Below are 16,560 nucleotides of genomic sequence, written 5' to 3' on the forward strand. Positions count from 1 at the left end.
GATGAGACCTTCGATTCTCGTTTAGGTCATTCCGGCCAAAAGTCGCTAGATCTCTGATTCAAGTTTTTAGTCGTTTGTCGTTAATCCGAACTTGAAAAATTCCTAACTTTCTCATACAAAGTTGGATTCGAGCGACTTTTTACGTACGATCATGGTTTAATGACATCTATCATAAAAGGTAATTTAATTAGTGATTTTTGGATATTTTATTTTCGAAGTAAATTTTATTACAACTAACGTGGTTACAATACTTGACCTTTTAGGTCGTTTACATGTAGTTGAAATATCGGGTTGTCACATCATCCCCCCGTTAGAGGGAATTTCGTCCCGAAATTTAAAGCAAGAAAGATACAAGTGAATCAGAGAAAAAGATGCGGGTACTTTTGTTTCATCTGATCCTGGCGTTCCCATGTCAATTCAGGTCCTCGCTTGGCGTTCCAGCGGACTTTCACAATAGGTATGCGACTTTGTTTTGCTTGTTTGACCTCTCGGTCCATGATTTCTACCGATTCTTCCACGAAGTTGAGGTTCTCGTTGATCTCGATCTCGTCGAGTGGGATAACAAGAGTCTCATCGGACAGACACTTTTTCAAATTCGATACGTGGAAGGTTGGGTGTATGTTACTAAGTTCACGTGGTAGATTAAGTTTGTAAGCTACAGGGCCGATTCTGGCGAGAATCTCGAAAGGCCTTATGTACCTTGGGTTTAGCTTTCCACGCTTTCCAAAGCATATCAAGCCTTTCCATGGCGAGACCTTCAACAGGACACGGTCTCCTACTTGGAATTCCAAAGGTTTTCTCCGTTGATCAGCGTAGCTTTTCTGTCGGTCTCTAGATGCTTTCAGTCGTTCACGAATCTAAACGATCTTCTTTGTTGTTTCTCATATGATTTCCGGACCGGTAAGAGTACTTTCAGTATCTCGTCCTTTAGCTAATTGTGTGTCGCTAACTTCGGTCCAACACAGAGGGGATCTGCATTTGCGGCCATAGAGGGCTTCGAATGGAGCAACCTTTATGCTCGTATGATAACTATTGTTGTATGAGAATTCGACAAGAGGTAACTGGATATCCCATGCCTTTCCAAAGTCAATTACACAGGCTCTCAGCATATCCTCCAAAGTTTGTATCGTCCTCTCACTTTGCCCGTCTGTTTGTGGATGGTAGGTTGTACTCATGTCCAATCTAGTTCCTAGGGAACTTTGTAGTGACTGCCAGAATCTTGATGTAAATCGACTATATCTATCGGAGATAATGGACATCGGAACCCCATGCAATCGTACTATTTCCTTTATGTAAGTTCTTGTAAGCCTTTCCATCTTATCAGTCTCCTTGATTGGCAGAAAATGAGCGGATTTGGTTAATCTGTCGACGATGACCCATATGGTATCAAGTCCACCCGTTGTCTTGGGTATCTTGGTTATGAAATCCATAGTGATCCGTTCCCATTTCCATTCCGGTATCTCTGGTTGTTGTAGTAATCCTGAAGGTTTCTGGTATTCGACCTTAACCTTAGCGCAAGTAAGACATTTACTTACGAAGGTAGCAATCTCTGCTTTCATGTTAGGCCACCAGTACAGTTTCTTAAATCCAAATACATTTTATCTGAACCTGGGTGAACGGAATACCTCGTGTTGTGCGCTTCAGTGATGACCACATCCCTGAAACCACCATGTCTTGGGGTCCAGATGCAGTCCATGAGATAATAGGCTCCGCCACCCGTGACTTCTAGATTCTTTTCCATTCCTCTCAAGGATTCACCCGTCACATGCTTGGGTTGTAAAGCTTCTTGTTGAGCCTCTTTAATTTGTGTGGATAAGTGGGAATGGATGGTCATATTCAGAGATTTGACTCTCCGACCAGTGTATTATTTTCGACTGAGGGCGTCAGCTACTACATTGGCCTTTCTAGGATGATAACGAATCTCGCATTCGTAATCATTAAGCAACTCGACCCATCGTCGTTGTCGCATGTTGAGCTACTTCTGATCGAAAATGTGTTAAAGGCTCTTATGGTCGGTGTAAATAGTACTCTTTGTTCCATACAGGTAGTGTCTCCAGATCTTCAAAGCAAATACCACTGCTCCCAACTCTAGATCGTGTGTCATATAGTTTACTTCATGGGTTTTAAGCTGACAGGAGGCATAAGCAATAACCTTCCCTCGTTGCATAAGAACACAACCAAGCCCTTGATTTGATGCATCGCGATACACCACAAAATCCTCTATCCCTTCGGGGAGGGATAGTACTGGTGCGGTTCATAAGGCTTGCTTTAGAGTTTGGAACGCCTTTTCTTGTTTTGTTTCCCAGTCAAAGACCACGCCTTTCTGGGTTAACGTAGTAAGAGGTTTCGCAATGCTAGAGAAGTTCTTTCTGAATCAGCGATAGTAACCAGCTAGACCTAGAAATTGACGAATCTCAGTGGGTGTCTTTAGTGCCGACCAGTTCTCAATGGCCTTAATTTTGGAGGGGTCCACGTGTATCCCTTTTTCGCTAACAACGTGGCCCAAGAATTCGGATCTTCGAATCCAAAATTCACATTTAGAGAACTTCGCATAGAGCTTCTCTGATCGTAGTGTTTCTAAGACCTTCCGTAGGTGTTGACTATGTTCTTCCTTACTTCGGGAGTAGATAAGTATATCATCGATGAATACAATGACAAATTGATCCAAGTAAGGACGACACACTCTATTCATTAGATCCATGAATACTGCCGGTGCGTTGGTTAATCCGAACGACATTACTACAAATTCGTAGTGTCCATAATGGGTTCGGAAGGCTGTCTTGGGAACGTCTTCTTCTAGCACTTGTAATTGGTGATATCCAGATCGTAAGTCTATCTTTGAGAAGTAGCTCGCTCCTTGAAGTTGATCAAATAGGTCGTCAATGCGGGGTAAAGGGTCATGATTCTTGACAGTGAGTTTGTTCAGATCTCGGTAGTCGATTCACATCCGGAACGATCCGTCTTTCTTCTTTACAAACAAGACCGGTGCTCCCCAAGGTGAGAAACTTGGTATGATGATTCCTTTTTGGTGTAGTTCGTTAAGCTGACCGGAAAGTTCTTAAATCTCTGCTGGTGCCAGCCGATAAGGCGATTTTGCTACAGGGGTAGCCCCTAGAATTAAGTCAATTCTGAACTCGACATGGCGTTGTGGTGGTAATCCCGGTAGTTCGTCTAGGAAGATATCGGGGAAATCCCGTACCTCCAGGATGCTATTTATATCTTTTACCTCTTGACTCGTATCGATGATGTGTGCGAGAAATGCCTGATAATCCTTCCGCAAACACTTTCGAGCCTGCATGCATGAAATGATACGAAGGTTTGTACTTGATTTGTCGCCGTAGATCACTATTGTTTCATGGTTAGGAAGATTTAGCCGAACGGATTTTTCAATACACATGATGTCGGTGCGAAGAGGGCTTGCCATGCCAACTATAACGTCGAAAGTTTTTATGTGGACTGGCATAAGGTTAATTGGGAAAGAGTGGCCGTCTAAAGTTAATGTACAACCCATGTATATGCAATTAGTGTTTTCCGTTTTCCCGTTTGCCATTTCTACAGTGAATGATTCTTCTAACATGCTAGGTTTACGTGTAAGTAAGTGAATAAAGTTTTGGCTCACAAAGCTTCTCTCCGCTCCGCTATCGAATAGGATGCATGCATATGAATTATCGAGAAGAAACATACCAGCGACTACTGTAGGATCAGATACGGCTTCCTCATGACCAATAGCTAATACCCGTTCCACTCTGCCGATATTTTCTGCCTTTGGGCAGTTTCTTTTGTAGTGGCCCACCTCGCCACAAACGTAGCAGGCTTGGCCTACACCAGCACCGGGAACTTGAGTGATTGCTTTTGTGGGGGCCTTGCAAAAACGGGCAGTGTGCCTCTTTCTGTTGCAGTTGGAGCACTTCATTTCCCGACACGGTCCGTGGTGGTGGTAGTTGCACTTGGTGCACTTTGGGAGGTTGCCTACATAAGGTTTTCTTGGGTAGGGACTTGTAGGAACGGTAGAAGGTACCGTCGCAGCGTTCACGGCAACCAGTTGTTGTTTCTTCGAGGATTCTTGGGAAGATCCACCCTTCCCCTTATTCCACCCTCTCTTCCTGTTGTTGTTGTTGTTGTTGTTGTTTCCCTTGTGTGGTTCTGGTGCAGAAGTTGCGGAGTGTTGATGATTTCCGTAATCAATGAGCGATTGTGCCAGCTCTTTGGCACTTTCAAAGGTGTCAGGTTTGGAAGCTAACACGCTCGACTGAATTTGGGGCGACAGTCCCCAATTGTATCGCTCTATCTTCTTGCTCTCAGGAGCAATCATATCCGGGCAGAGGATTTCCAGCTCGTAGAATCTATTGGTATAAGTTTCTATGTCGGTACCAATCATTCCTAGAGTCTAAAGTTCGTGCTCGAGTTTTTGAATCTCTCCTCGTGGACAGTACCTTAACGTGGCCATTCCACCAAGTTAAAGCCCGATTAGTAAATGTGTAAGTTGCAAACTTGACATTGCTATGATCGGGGCAGGATTAGATTTCAAACACTGATTCCGTTCTTCAATCCACTGCCTTAAAACCATCACACCACCCGTTCCATTAAACATCTGGGGCTTAGCATTTGTGAAGTCTTTGTAGGTAAACTCTCGGGGTTGTCCATGACTATCACCATGGTTGGAAGGATGCATGCCAATTCCTGAACCCCTAGTAACAAGAGTATTGATCTGTGACATGGCAGCTGTCACAGCTGCAGTGACTGCTGCATGGAACATGACATCATTAAATTGAGGAGGTGGAGGTGGTGGTGGTATCGGTGTTTCATCGTTAGGGTTACATCTGGTATTCCTGCGTGGCGGCATCTTTAACTATACGTTTAAAAGATGATGATATGGATAAGAATAAGTGAATAGTGAATGTGTCTCATGAACTAAATTGCTATAGTTCAACAACAGATGATAGTATGAGTTTTACAAAATAGAAGAGCGAAGGTTATTCGTAAATCCGTATATGTGAACAAGCGTATTTTTTCCATAGTATTTTAAAGATTGAATGCGATACTCAATGTAGGAGTAATAGCGTGCAAATTATATTAATATAATGGATGATACAGCGATCACGAAAATTTGACCCTTAAACGGGTCTCCGATTACATGAATTTAAAGGAAGTAAAAACTTTTAGCCGAAGTCCTATCTTATAACAAAATTTGAGGTTTTCACAAGTACTACTTGCGACGTGTGTTGCGCTTGGAGCTCGATTCCGCATCTGATTGCTTCGACTCCATAAGACGCCTATCGAAGGCGGCTTATTGTTCCCTCAATTCTGCGAAGGTTGTATTCGCTTGTGCTTGGAATGCTTCGGCGCGGAGGTGGATGTCATTCTGCAACATATCCAGGAGGCGGATATCAACTGCGTGGACTTGTACTTCCACGTTGACCTCATGGATTCGGTTTGCTTGAACCCCTGATTGGTAGGACTGGTTGGCCAGTTTACCTACCATAGCTGGAAGTGCTCGGTCGGTTGAACCTCCGTCCCTGATGTCATAGAAGTCTCGACACATTCTGTAGGGAGAGCGTATCCCTTGTTGTTGGCTCCAGTGGACGAGGTGACTTCCCCAAACGGGAGTTAGTCCTAGAAAGTTCCTCCTAATGGGTGCAGGGTTGATTATTTCCGATTCCGAGTTTGTCCCGGAGTCATCCCCTCCATCCAACTCAATGGGCTCTTCGTCCTCCTCCAGATCCTCTTCAATCCATCCTCCGTTGCCTTGCTGTGGGTAGTAGGGGTCTCCATTCGGGTGAAATCCAGACATTTGACTATACGCGAATAGGGTTATAAGATTTGAACAAAACCTGAGACATGTAATACTAACTACTCTAGTGTATGCACCAAATACTCCTATAGTATTTAAATTGTACGTTAGATACTAGTGTCTATTTTGTTAAGTTTTGACTTGTTGCTCACTACGATCATTCCTTGACAAACGTTAGTCAATTTTCAGATAAACATAGTTGATCAGGCTATATTCATCCCAAATTTGATTACATATCTCGAGAACAAATCGTAGTGTCCAACTTGTCTTAATACTTTTTGTATAGTTCTTATCATAAAAATGTGTCATTTGTATGCATGTATTTTGGATTTTTATAACCTAAAATAACCTATTTATGTGAAATAAAATTTTAGGTACAAAAACATTTGTCAGAGACATTGAGTCCCTAAGCATTTATAGTTTGTATATCTTATGAGGGTCGATATACTTAGTTCACTATAAACATTGGTCTGATACCAATCTGTCACACCCCCAAACCGGAATGACGGAAACGTTCGGGGGCGGATGACTTCATGTGGTAACGTAACAAATGAATGCATAGTAAATAAAGCAATACAACCATCATATATATAACTGAAAGTTTACATTTGTTTAAATGTATACATGTTCAAAATCAATTACATAATGATGTCAAAATATGAAATTAAACTGGCGCCGCAGCGTCCCTTCTTCAAAATTCGTTTGTTACCTGTAATTACTAAATCCCTGAGACATACAAGTAGTTTTGAAAGAGTAGATCAGCATTTAAGCTGGTGAGTATCATAAGTATTTAATGACAATGTTTGTATGAAATAAAATGTTTTTGTTCTTTGTTTGCACGTTCCTAGAAAATCCTATATTTTCTAGTAGTATAATTGTAACCTTCGTTCACGAAAAATGCTTGTTTCTAATAAAGGTATGTAAGTATAAAGATTTCAATTTGTCTGAAAAACTCCTTAAATCATTGTGTTTTTAATACCCCATGTGAGTTTTATAACCATACTATTGACAAGGAATGCCCATACACAACGTTCTTCAGGCGTTGGAATGTTTTGACGTTTGTCAACCCAAAAGGTGGACTGTAGCTAACAGTCAGGGCGCGGGTTGTCAAGCCCGTATAGATCCATACACAAACACCATGATCCCCCTCCAAGGTATTCTGGTATATAATATAGGACTTGAAATGTGTACTTGAACGTACGTGAAGTTAACGTCTCACAAAACTTAGTATAAAACAGATTTACGTATGAAAATGTTCTTTAGTCATTGTATATGAAAGTAGCTTATCGTAATAGTATTTCCATGTATGTAAATTTCGTAGTATTCTCGTGAAACTATACCTATTATAGTTTCCTAAAAGCGTGTTTCATTTGTTAAATAAACCTTTAGTGAAAATGTTCATTTGTTATGCAAAGTGTAGTTTTTGTAGTGTCAAAACCGACACACCGAATGTAATATAAGCAAAGTATCCGATTTATATAAATACCTAAATCGTTTCTCATTTCAAAAGATAAAATGTTGTCGGGTTATACTTTGCATATAAAAGATTTCCTTTGATAGTTTCAAATCACATATGATTCCTTTGATAAAACGCTAAAGTGAAAGTTTATATAACACCCGATAATAATCGAGTGTTTTACTTGTATCCCCCTTCCCCTTAAAAGCATTTAAAAGTACTCATAAAACATTTAAAAACATGAATTATAGGGGTATGAACTCACTTGTAAAATCGGAGGTTGCAAGATGAAAAACTGGACAGAGTTTCGGCTTGCGAAAGTGGATTTCCTCGGGATTCTCGGGAACCTCGGGGGCACGAATGACCTTCGGAACTCGAGTAAAGTGATCGGGGCTTCGGGGTAGTGCGGGCACGGAAATCAAGGCAATATCGTGAGAGAAATGAGGGAGATGGGGTGAATTTCCCGGAACCCTCGCATCTCTATTTATAGGAGGCTGAGAGGCCTCGTTACGCTGGGCGTACGTGTACGTCATGCGTGCCCGAGTCCTCGACTGCCTCCGAGCTCGGATGGGATGGGACGGTGGTTCGTACAGGCGCGACGTGGACGATCCGAGGCCAAGGCCTCGCGTACGCGGGGCGTACGGGGTTACACGGCGCGTAACTCGAATGAGCACGCTGACTCCCCCTTCGGATAATACCAGATTTTTGAATTATATATATATATATATATATATATATATATATATATATATATATATATATATATATATATATATATATATATATATATATATATATATATATATATATATATATAAATTATTGAATAAACTTAAAAAAATCATATCTTCTTCATACGAACTCCCTTTTCGACGTTCTTTATATCCCCGCGAACGTGAGACCATACTTTACAACTTTCGTTTAGATTCCGTCGGCAAATTCCAAAATTATTTTTATTATTTATTTTTAAAAGGGCACGGTAAAAAAAGTTTCTTTAGAAATTCATAACTCCTTTATCTGACATCGGTTTTGCCAGACTTTTTACCGCTGAAATACCATTGATGAGACTTTCGATTCTCGTTTAGGTCATTCCGGCCAAAAGTCGCTCTATCTCTGATTCGAGTTTTACTCGTCTGTCGTTAATCTGAACTTGAAAAATTCCTAGCTTTCTCATACGAAGTCGGATTCGAGCGTTCTTTTTACGTACGATCATGGTTTAATGACATTTATCATAAAAGGTAATTTAATTAGTGATTTTTGGATATTTTATTTTCGAAGTAAATTTTATTACAACTAACGTGGTTACAATACTTAACCTTTTAGGTTGTTTACATGTAGTTGAAATATCGGGTTGTCACACATTGCGATCGGAGAAGCTCTACGTGAAGTTCTCAAAGTGCGAATTTTGGATTCGGCGAGTCGAATTTTTGGGCCACGTTGTTAGCGAAGAGGGAATGCACGTGGACCCCTCAAAGATCAAAGCCATTGAGAACTGGTCAACACCGAAGACACCTACCGAAATTCGTCAATTTCTAGGTCTCGCTAGCTACTATCAGGTTCATTCAGAACTTCTCCAACATAGCGAAACCTCTTACAACGCTGACCCAGAAAGGCGTGGCCTTTGACTGGGAAGACAAACAGGAAAGAGCATTCCAAACACTCAAACGAGCCTTGTGCACCGCCCCGATACTATCCCTCCCCGAAGGAATAGAAGACTTCATTGTCTATTGCGATGCATCCAATCAAGGAATCGGATGTGTTCTGATGCAGCGAGGTAAAGTCATCGCCTATGCCTCGAGACAGCTGAAGACACATGAGGTTAACTACACAACCCACGATTTTGAACTAGGAGCAGTTGTGTTTGCTCTCAAGATCTGGCGACAAAGCACGATCTTTACAGACCATAAGAGTCTACAACACATTTTCGACCAGAAAGAGCTAAACATGAGACAATGACGGTGGGTCGAGCTACTCAGTGATTACGAATGTGAAATTTGTTATCATCCGGGTAAAGCCAATGTAGTAGCTGACGCCCTAAGTCGGAAAGAATATTCTAGTCATAGGGTCAAATCTTTGACTCTAACTATCCATTCACACTTGTCCACACAAATTAAGGAGGCTCAGATCGACGCTTTGAAACCTGAAAACGTGGCTGGTGAATCCCTTAGAGGGATGGATAAGAACTTGGAAGTCAAGGGTGGCGGAGCCTTATACCTCATGGATCGGATCTGGATACCGAAACAGAGACTTGGTCATGACGGAAGCTCACAACACTCGTTATTCCGTCCACCCGGGTTCAGATAAGATGTATCTGGATCTTAAAAAGCTATACTGGTGGCCTAACATGAAAGCAGATATTACTACCTTCGTGAGTAAATGCCATACTTGCGCAAAGGTCAAGGTCGAATACCAGAAACCCTCCGGTCTTCTACAACAACAGGAGATACCAGAATGGAAGTGGGAGCGGATCACTATGGACTTCATAACCAAGTTGCCCAAGACGATGGGTGGACTTGATTCCATATGGGTCATCATCGATAGACTGACCAAGTCTGCATACTTCCTACCAATCAAAGAAACATACAAGATGGAGAAACTTACCCGAACTTACATTAGGGAGATTATAAGGCTGCACGGTGTTCCTTTATCTATCATCTCAAACAGAGATAGTATATTCACTTCGAGGTTCTGGCAGTCATTACAAAATTCCCTAGGAACTAGGTTGGACATGAGTACAACCTACCAACCACAGACCGACGGGCAAAGTAGGAGAACTATCCAAACCTTAGAAGATATGTTGCGTGCCTGTGTGATTGACTTTGGAAAAGCTTGGGATACTCATTTACTCCTTGTCGAATTTTCCTACAACAACAGTTATCACACGAGCATAAAGGTAGCTCCATTCGACGCTCTCTATGGCCGAAAGTGCAGATCCCCTCTGTGTTGGGCTGAAGTGGGTGATACCCAGTTAGCTAAGGGATGAGTTCCTGAAAGCAGTCATACAGGCCCGGAGATCATTCGGGAAATGACAGAGAAGATCGCTCAAATTTGTGAAAGATTCAAAACCTCCAGAGACCGACAGAAAAGCTACGCTAACAAGCGTAGGAAACCATTGGAGTTCCAGGTGGGCGACCGAGTCCTACTGAAGGTCTCACCCTGGAAGGGCTTGATATACTTTGGAAAGCGTGGGAAGCTCAATCCAAGATACATAGGGCCTTTCGAGATTCTCACGAGAATCAGTCCTATAGCTTACAAACTCAATCTACCGCACGAACTCAGTAACGTACATCCTACCTTCCACGTCTCGAACTTGAAAAGGTGTCTATCCAACGAGACTTTTGTTATTCCACTCGACGAGATCGAGATCAACGAGAGCCTCAACTTCGTGGAGGAACCAGTAGAGATCATGGACCGAGAGGTCAAGCAAACAAAGCAGAGCCGTATCCCGATAGTGAAGGTGCACTGGAACGCAAAGCGTGGACCGGAATTCATTTGGGAACCTGAGGATCAGATGAAACTGAAATACCCTCACCTTTTCGCTTGGTAATTTGTAACTTCTTATTTGCTTAAATTCTAATTTCGGGATGAAATTCCTTCTAACAGGGGGATGATGTGACAACCCGAAATTTCCATTCTGTACAAACTATATCACTTCAATAGAACTTATAGCAGTCACAGTTAATTTTCAGACTTTCCGCGTAAGTTTGAGTAATTTAGGGTTTACACTTCAGGAAATATCAGAAGAGTGGGTGCACTAGGGTTTTGTGGAACACTATTATTCCAACACTCTATTTTATTAGAGATCATTTCAGGAATAAAAATATTTTCTGCCAAAAAATATCTCAGGACTATAAATAGAATTCTGAACCAAATTCATTCATTATTCACATTTCCAACTAGAGAAAAGCCATTTTCTCTCTCACGGATCTTCGGGTTTTTATACCAAAATGTGAGTAACTCTTTCTAGTAGTGTTAGAAAGCTTATTATGTGCTTATAATATGATTCAGATGGCTAAATCATTAGATCTAGGAGTTTACACCCCAAGGTGTTCTTGGGCGGTAAGCTCCCGAAACCGAGCCTAGATTGTTCCTTGTGTTATGCTACTACCCTAGACTCATTTGTATATGTATTTATGACAAGAAAACAATCAAGAAACACAAACACATGGGAGTTCACGGCCCAAGAGCAATCTTAGGCCGTAAACTCCATTGTAATGGACAAAAGGGTGTTTTTGACACACCTAAAGCCCTAGACGTTTACATGGAATTGTTTCCGACTTAATTGAAGGACCAAAGCACATCAAAATCACCTCTTGAAGTGAGTTTACGGCCTTGGTAATGCTCCTAGGCCGTAAACACCAAGCAAGGGCACCAAAGTGTGCCTAGGGTCCCCATTAGCTATAAACAAATGCCTAGGAATTATACCACTTGTGCATGAGACTTGAAATCATCCAAAACACCCATAATTAAGAGTTTACGGCCGTAAACTCTAAGGGAAATGGCCTTAGGGCTGTAAACTCCTAATTGGAGTATTTCTAGACCTTAACCCTTCCAAGGAATTAACCACCAAGTTGGAATAATTCTAGGAATCATTAGGGACTTCAAAATACACCAAACCCCCATGGTTGGGAGTTTACGGTCGTAAACTCAAGAGTTTACAACCGTAAACACCATGTGTGATGGTATATGGGGAGTAAAATCACATATAGGGTCCTTTGGAACCCTAAAACACAACTACCTTGTCCCACAATAGCTTAGATGCAATCCTTAGGGCCTAAAACACTTATATAAAGTGTTTAACTGTGTCTAGGATGTCTTAACATTATCAATTAGTGATTTAAGTCTAATTGAATGCATATATGTGTGATTATATGTTCATTAGGATCGTAGTGTGTGTACAAGTCCTCGCTTGACACCTATCAATCCTATACCGTTCAGTTCATCCCAATCACCAACTACAGGTCTGTTCATACCCCTAATCAATGTTTTAAATGATTTTAAATGCTTTAAAGGGGGGGGGATACAAGTAAAAATAAACATGTTATTAAATCATTGTTATGTATTTTATAACTGTGTTTGTCATTTAACAGATTTCACATACTACAAAATGTGATGCATGAAATGGTTTTAAAACTTAAAAACACATTATTATCAAATGTTTTACCTTTGAAATGTATATTAAAAATGACATCAAGTCATTGTTAATTATTGTTCAAAACCCATAAGATGTCTTACAAAACCATTTTTACATTCTTGAACTAAACTATGCATATACACTTATATTCTTATATAAGTATTGATGTTATAGTTTACATATTTCATTTTCTTCCCACACCCTTGAGTAGTAAGATTGTATAAACCTACATGATCAACCAATTATAGTTCAGTAAATTATCATAAGGATAATTTGAAGATATCAAACATTACTCCTATTGCAAGGAATCACACAAGACTCAGTTCATCCATGAGTCTATACTAGTACATTACCTGATACATGAGTACATATACATATACTTACCTGTTACATGAACACACTTACATGAATATAATGCAGGAACACTGTTACATAGGTGCATTATCCTATATTCACTTACCTGGATACTTGTACTTAGAACTACGAGGATAATTTATTAGTACTTTCTGTGTAAATTATCTTTCCTATCCCGGTTCCATGGGATATCTAGGCGGGACTTACCATTCCGAACCCCACTGATTAGCACCAATGGTTGATGACCATCTACGGAGGTATAAGGATACTACTTATCCTAGGAGGATCGATAACTGGGGCTAACCCCTCCACCCAGCGATGACACTCACATTATTACTTTTCTGGACAATCTTCGGATGTTCATTAGGTTGCATTATTCGCTTAACGCGACGTTGTGTTGGTCCTAGTACCCAGTGACAACACTTACAATAGTAGATTTTCCTGTTTACTTTATTTTGTGATACTTTCACATAAACGATGAGTCTGACTAAGTACTTTAGTACTAAACAATTAAAGGAAAAACTATCATTTTACTAACAAAACATTCGGGTCTTGGTAGAAGACTACATCTCACACTGATAGAAAATAAGGGATTTTCTAGGATTTTTCATACTTACATCAACATTTACATTTAAAGGTTTGCATGACCTTTAAAATAGTTTTTCAGTAAGCAAGACAATGACACTTAAATACTTATGAATTCACCAGCTTTAATGTTGATACTCTCTTTCAAAATAACTTGTGTTCTCAGGTCATCAGTAGACAGGTACGGAGGCCAGGTTTTGAGAAAACGGAGCAGACAAGTCTCGTCATTTATTTTGATTGTATATTTTTGGTGTCTTATTACAGTGAAGAACACACATGTATTAAAACTTTACTTATAATGCAATGGATGATGTTTTTGCTTGTTTATTATATTACACTGTTGTGATACTGTACATGACGTCCTCCACCCCTGAACATTTCCGCCGTTCGTGGTTTTGGGGTGTGACATTTGTGGAACGCTAGCAGGTTTATAACCTATAGGTGTTGTGAACGATGTGTTCACCGGTGTACTCTATCCTACTCATGGTTGCCTTTAGGATATCTATTGTTGAGGAAACCCCTTAGCAGTAATGTCCATCCCGATGAAAATCCTAGATTAGGTCCCTTGAGATAGATGTTGTTTTAGGGACGTAAAGTGAGGATAACGGGAATGGGTAATCGGGTTATTGTTGGTTGGTGAAATTGAATATAATTTATTTATTGTGGGTTGAAAACCCTATATGCTCACCAGGCTCCCAAGCCTGACCCACTCAGTTTTATTTGTATTACAGGAAGTGGCGCAAGGGCATAAGATGGATGAATCTTGGAGTTGTTTTGTTTACAAGTCTGTATATGTATATATTTGTTTAATGACTTGTAATGTTATCGCTTATGCTTTATGGTATGTATTGGAACATGACATCCCAAGTTTTGATTATATAATGAAAATGCATCTCTTGATGAAATGCTGTGATAAATATTATTTTATCATGTTTTGTTGTTGGGAACAACTTCCGCATCTCTTTTAAAATCAAAAGGATTTACTCTGAAAATGTTTAAAAAGCATAAATGAAACCGGTCTTTTCTGGCCGAGATTTTGGGGATGTCACAGTTGGTATCAAAGCATTAGTTTAAGCGAACTAGGAATTTGTAGGATTTGTTGACTTAAACTTAGAATGCTAAGTGGAGATTGTGAGATGTGTGTCTGTTAAATTTTAGACACGAGCAATAGTTTATTTTAGGAAAGTTGCCTACAATGCTTTTATGTGCTAAATGTTATATGTTGCCATATATGATATTATTTGTTCGGATCTATGGTCTGTTGCCGACCGGATCTGGAAACCTTATGTGTATAGGATTCTAAGCGTATGTCTACGGTATTAGAACTAACATGTAAACGTTTTGGATTAATAAGGATGATTTGAATATCTATCGTGAATGAGGATCTAATTTCACCTTATTCGGTGTGTAGATCAAAAATGGTAAGAACTAGAAGTGGTGTTGGAAACGCGGATGAAAACGTGAATCAACCGCCAGTGATTGAGCAAGCACCTGTTGTAGCAGCAGCACCAGAACCAATAATAATGGCTGGGGTGCAAGCCATGATTCGGGCTATGTTAGCCGAACAAAGGGATGAGATGCGACAGATGTTGCATGATAATAGGGACGAACCTATCATACCTATTGAGGAACCTGAATTGATTCCCGAGCAATCGGAGGAAGGGAATAATAGTCGCATTATGAGTCAAGTTGGGACTCAAGGAGAACAAAGGAATGAACCGGAAAGGAGAAACAACAAGGATGGGCGAATGTACAAGAATTTCTTGGGCACCAAGCCGTCGAGTCTTTCTGGAAGCCCGAAGCCTGTTGAGATAATAGATTGGATCTGTGAAATGGAGATGGTATTTGAAAGTTGCGACTGTAGCAACAAGCAGAAGACTGTTTTCGCAGTTAGACAACTGAAGACTGGAGTCTTGAGTTGGTGGAAGTTTTTGGCAGATACTATGCCACGAGGGGAAGCCCTGAAAATGTCATGGGAGTAGTTCTTGGAACAACTAAGGGTGTAGTATTGTTCAAAGATAGATCTGATTGATGTGAACAATGAGTTCCAAAACTTGAAGAAGGGGAGGATGAGCATAGATGACTATGCTACTACATTCACTGAGAAAATGAAGTTATTTCCATACCTAGTGACAACGGAACTCTCCAAGATTGAGAGGTTTGCTAATGTACTGCCTGCCAAATTTGGTCCGACAGTCAAGATGTCAACTACTCTAAAAACAGTTGTTCGAGCGGCTAAGAATGTGGAGGCCCAGTAGAAGGAAAAGGGTCTGGAGAGGATAGAGGTTTGTGAAAAGAGGAAGTTCGATGGAACTTCATGGTTCAACAAGATAAACAAGTTCTCAAAGTCTGGTTCGAGGGGTGGTGGAGGCGAAGCCAAGTGGTGCGACAAATGTAAGAAGAAACATCATGGAAAATGTGAGGTAGTGGCAACATGCTACAAATGTGGAAAGCCAGGGCACTATGCCAATGAATGCACCCTCTCTAAGAAAGTTTGCTATGGTTGTGGTGAGGAGGGACACATGTCGAGGGACTGCTCGAAGAAGAAGGAGGCAGCTAGACCCAACATTCCGCCAAAACCGAAGGCGAGAGCATTCCAGATGACACTGGAAGCTGTTAAAGATGAAGTTGATGTCGCTTCAGGTAGCTTTCTCGTAAACACATTGCCTGCCCAAATTTTATTTGATTCTGGAGCCAACTACTCCTTTATATCGCATGAATTTGGTAGAAAACTAGCTTTGCCTGTTGATAAACTAGATAATGCCTCGAAGTTGCTAGTGGCAAGTTTGTACCTGTTAGCTACCGTATGAAAAACATCTTAATTGACTTGAATGAGAATAAATTCCACGAGGAATTATTGCCTACTGAACTAAACGGTTTCGACATCGTACTTGGAATGGATTGGCTTACCGCCAATGACGCCGAGATATTGTGCAAGAAGATGATAGTCAAAGTAAACCCACCTGTGAAAGAGTCGTTTATGGTGTATGGAGATAAACGCAGAGTAAATTCTGGAATCATTTCATTAATGAAAGCCAAAAAGTGTTTGGCCAAAGGATGTACATCGAATCTAACATTCGTGATCGATGCTAAGAAGGAGAAAAAGGCGATGCGGAGCATTCCTATCGTATGTGATTATCCGGAAGTACTTCCCGAAGATCTTCCCGGATTACCACCTGATAGACAAGTGGAGTTTAGAATAGACTTGTTACCAGGGACGACGTCAATAGCAAAAGCACC

This window comes from Lactuca saligna, chromosome 5 (assembly GCF_052625555.1).
Source record: "Lactuca saligna cultivar CGN05327 chromosome 5, ASM5262555v1, whole genome shotgun sequence".
In the NCBI taxonomy this organism is placed as follows: domain Eukaryota; kingdom Viridiplantae; phylum Streptophyta; class Magnoliopsida; order Asterales; family Asteraceae; genus Lactuca; species Lactuca saligna.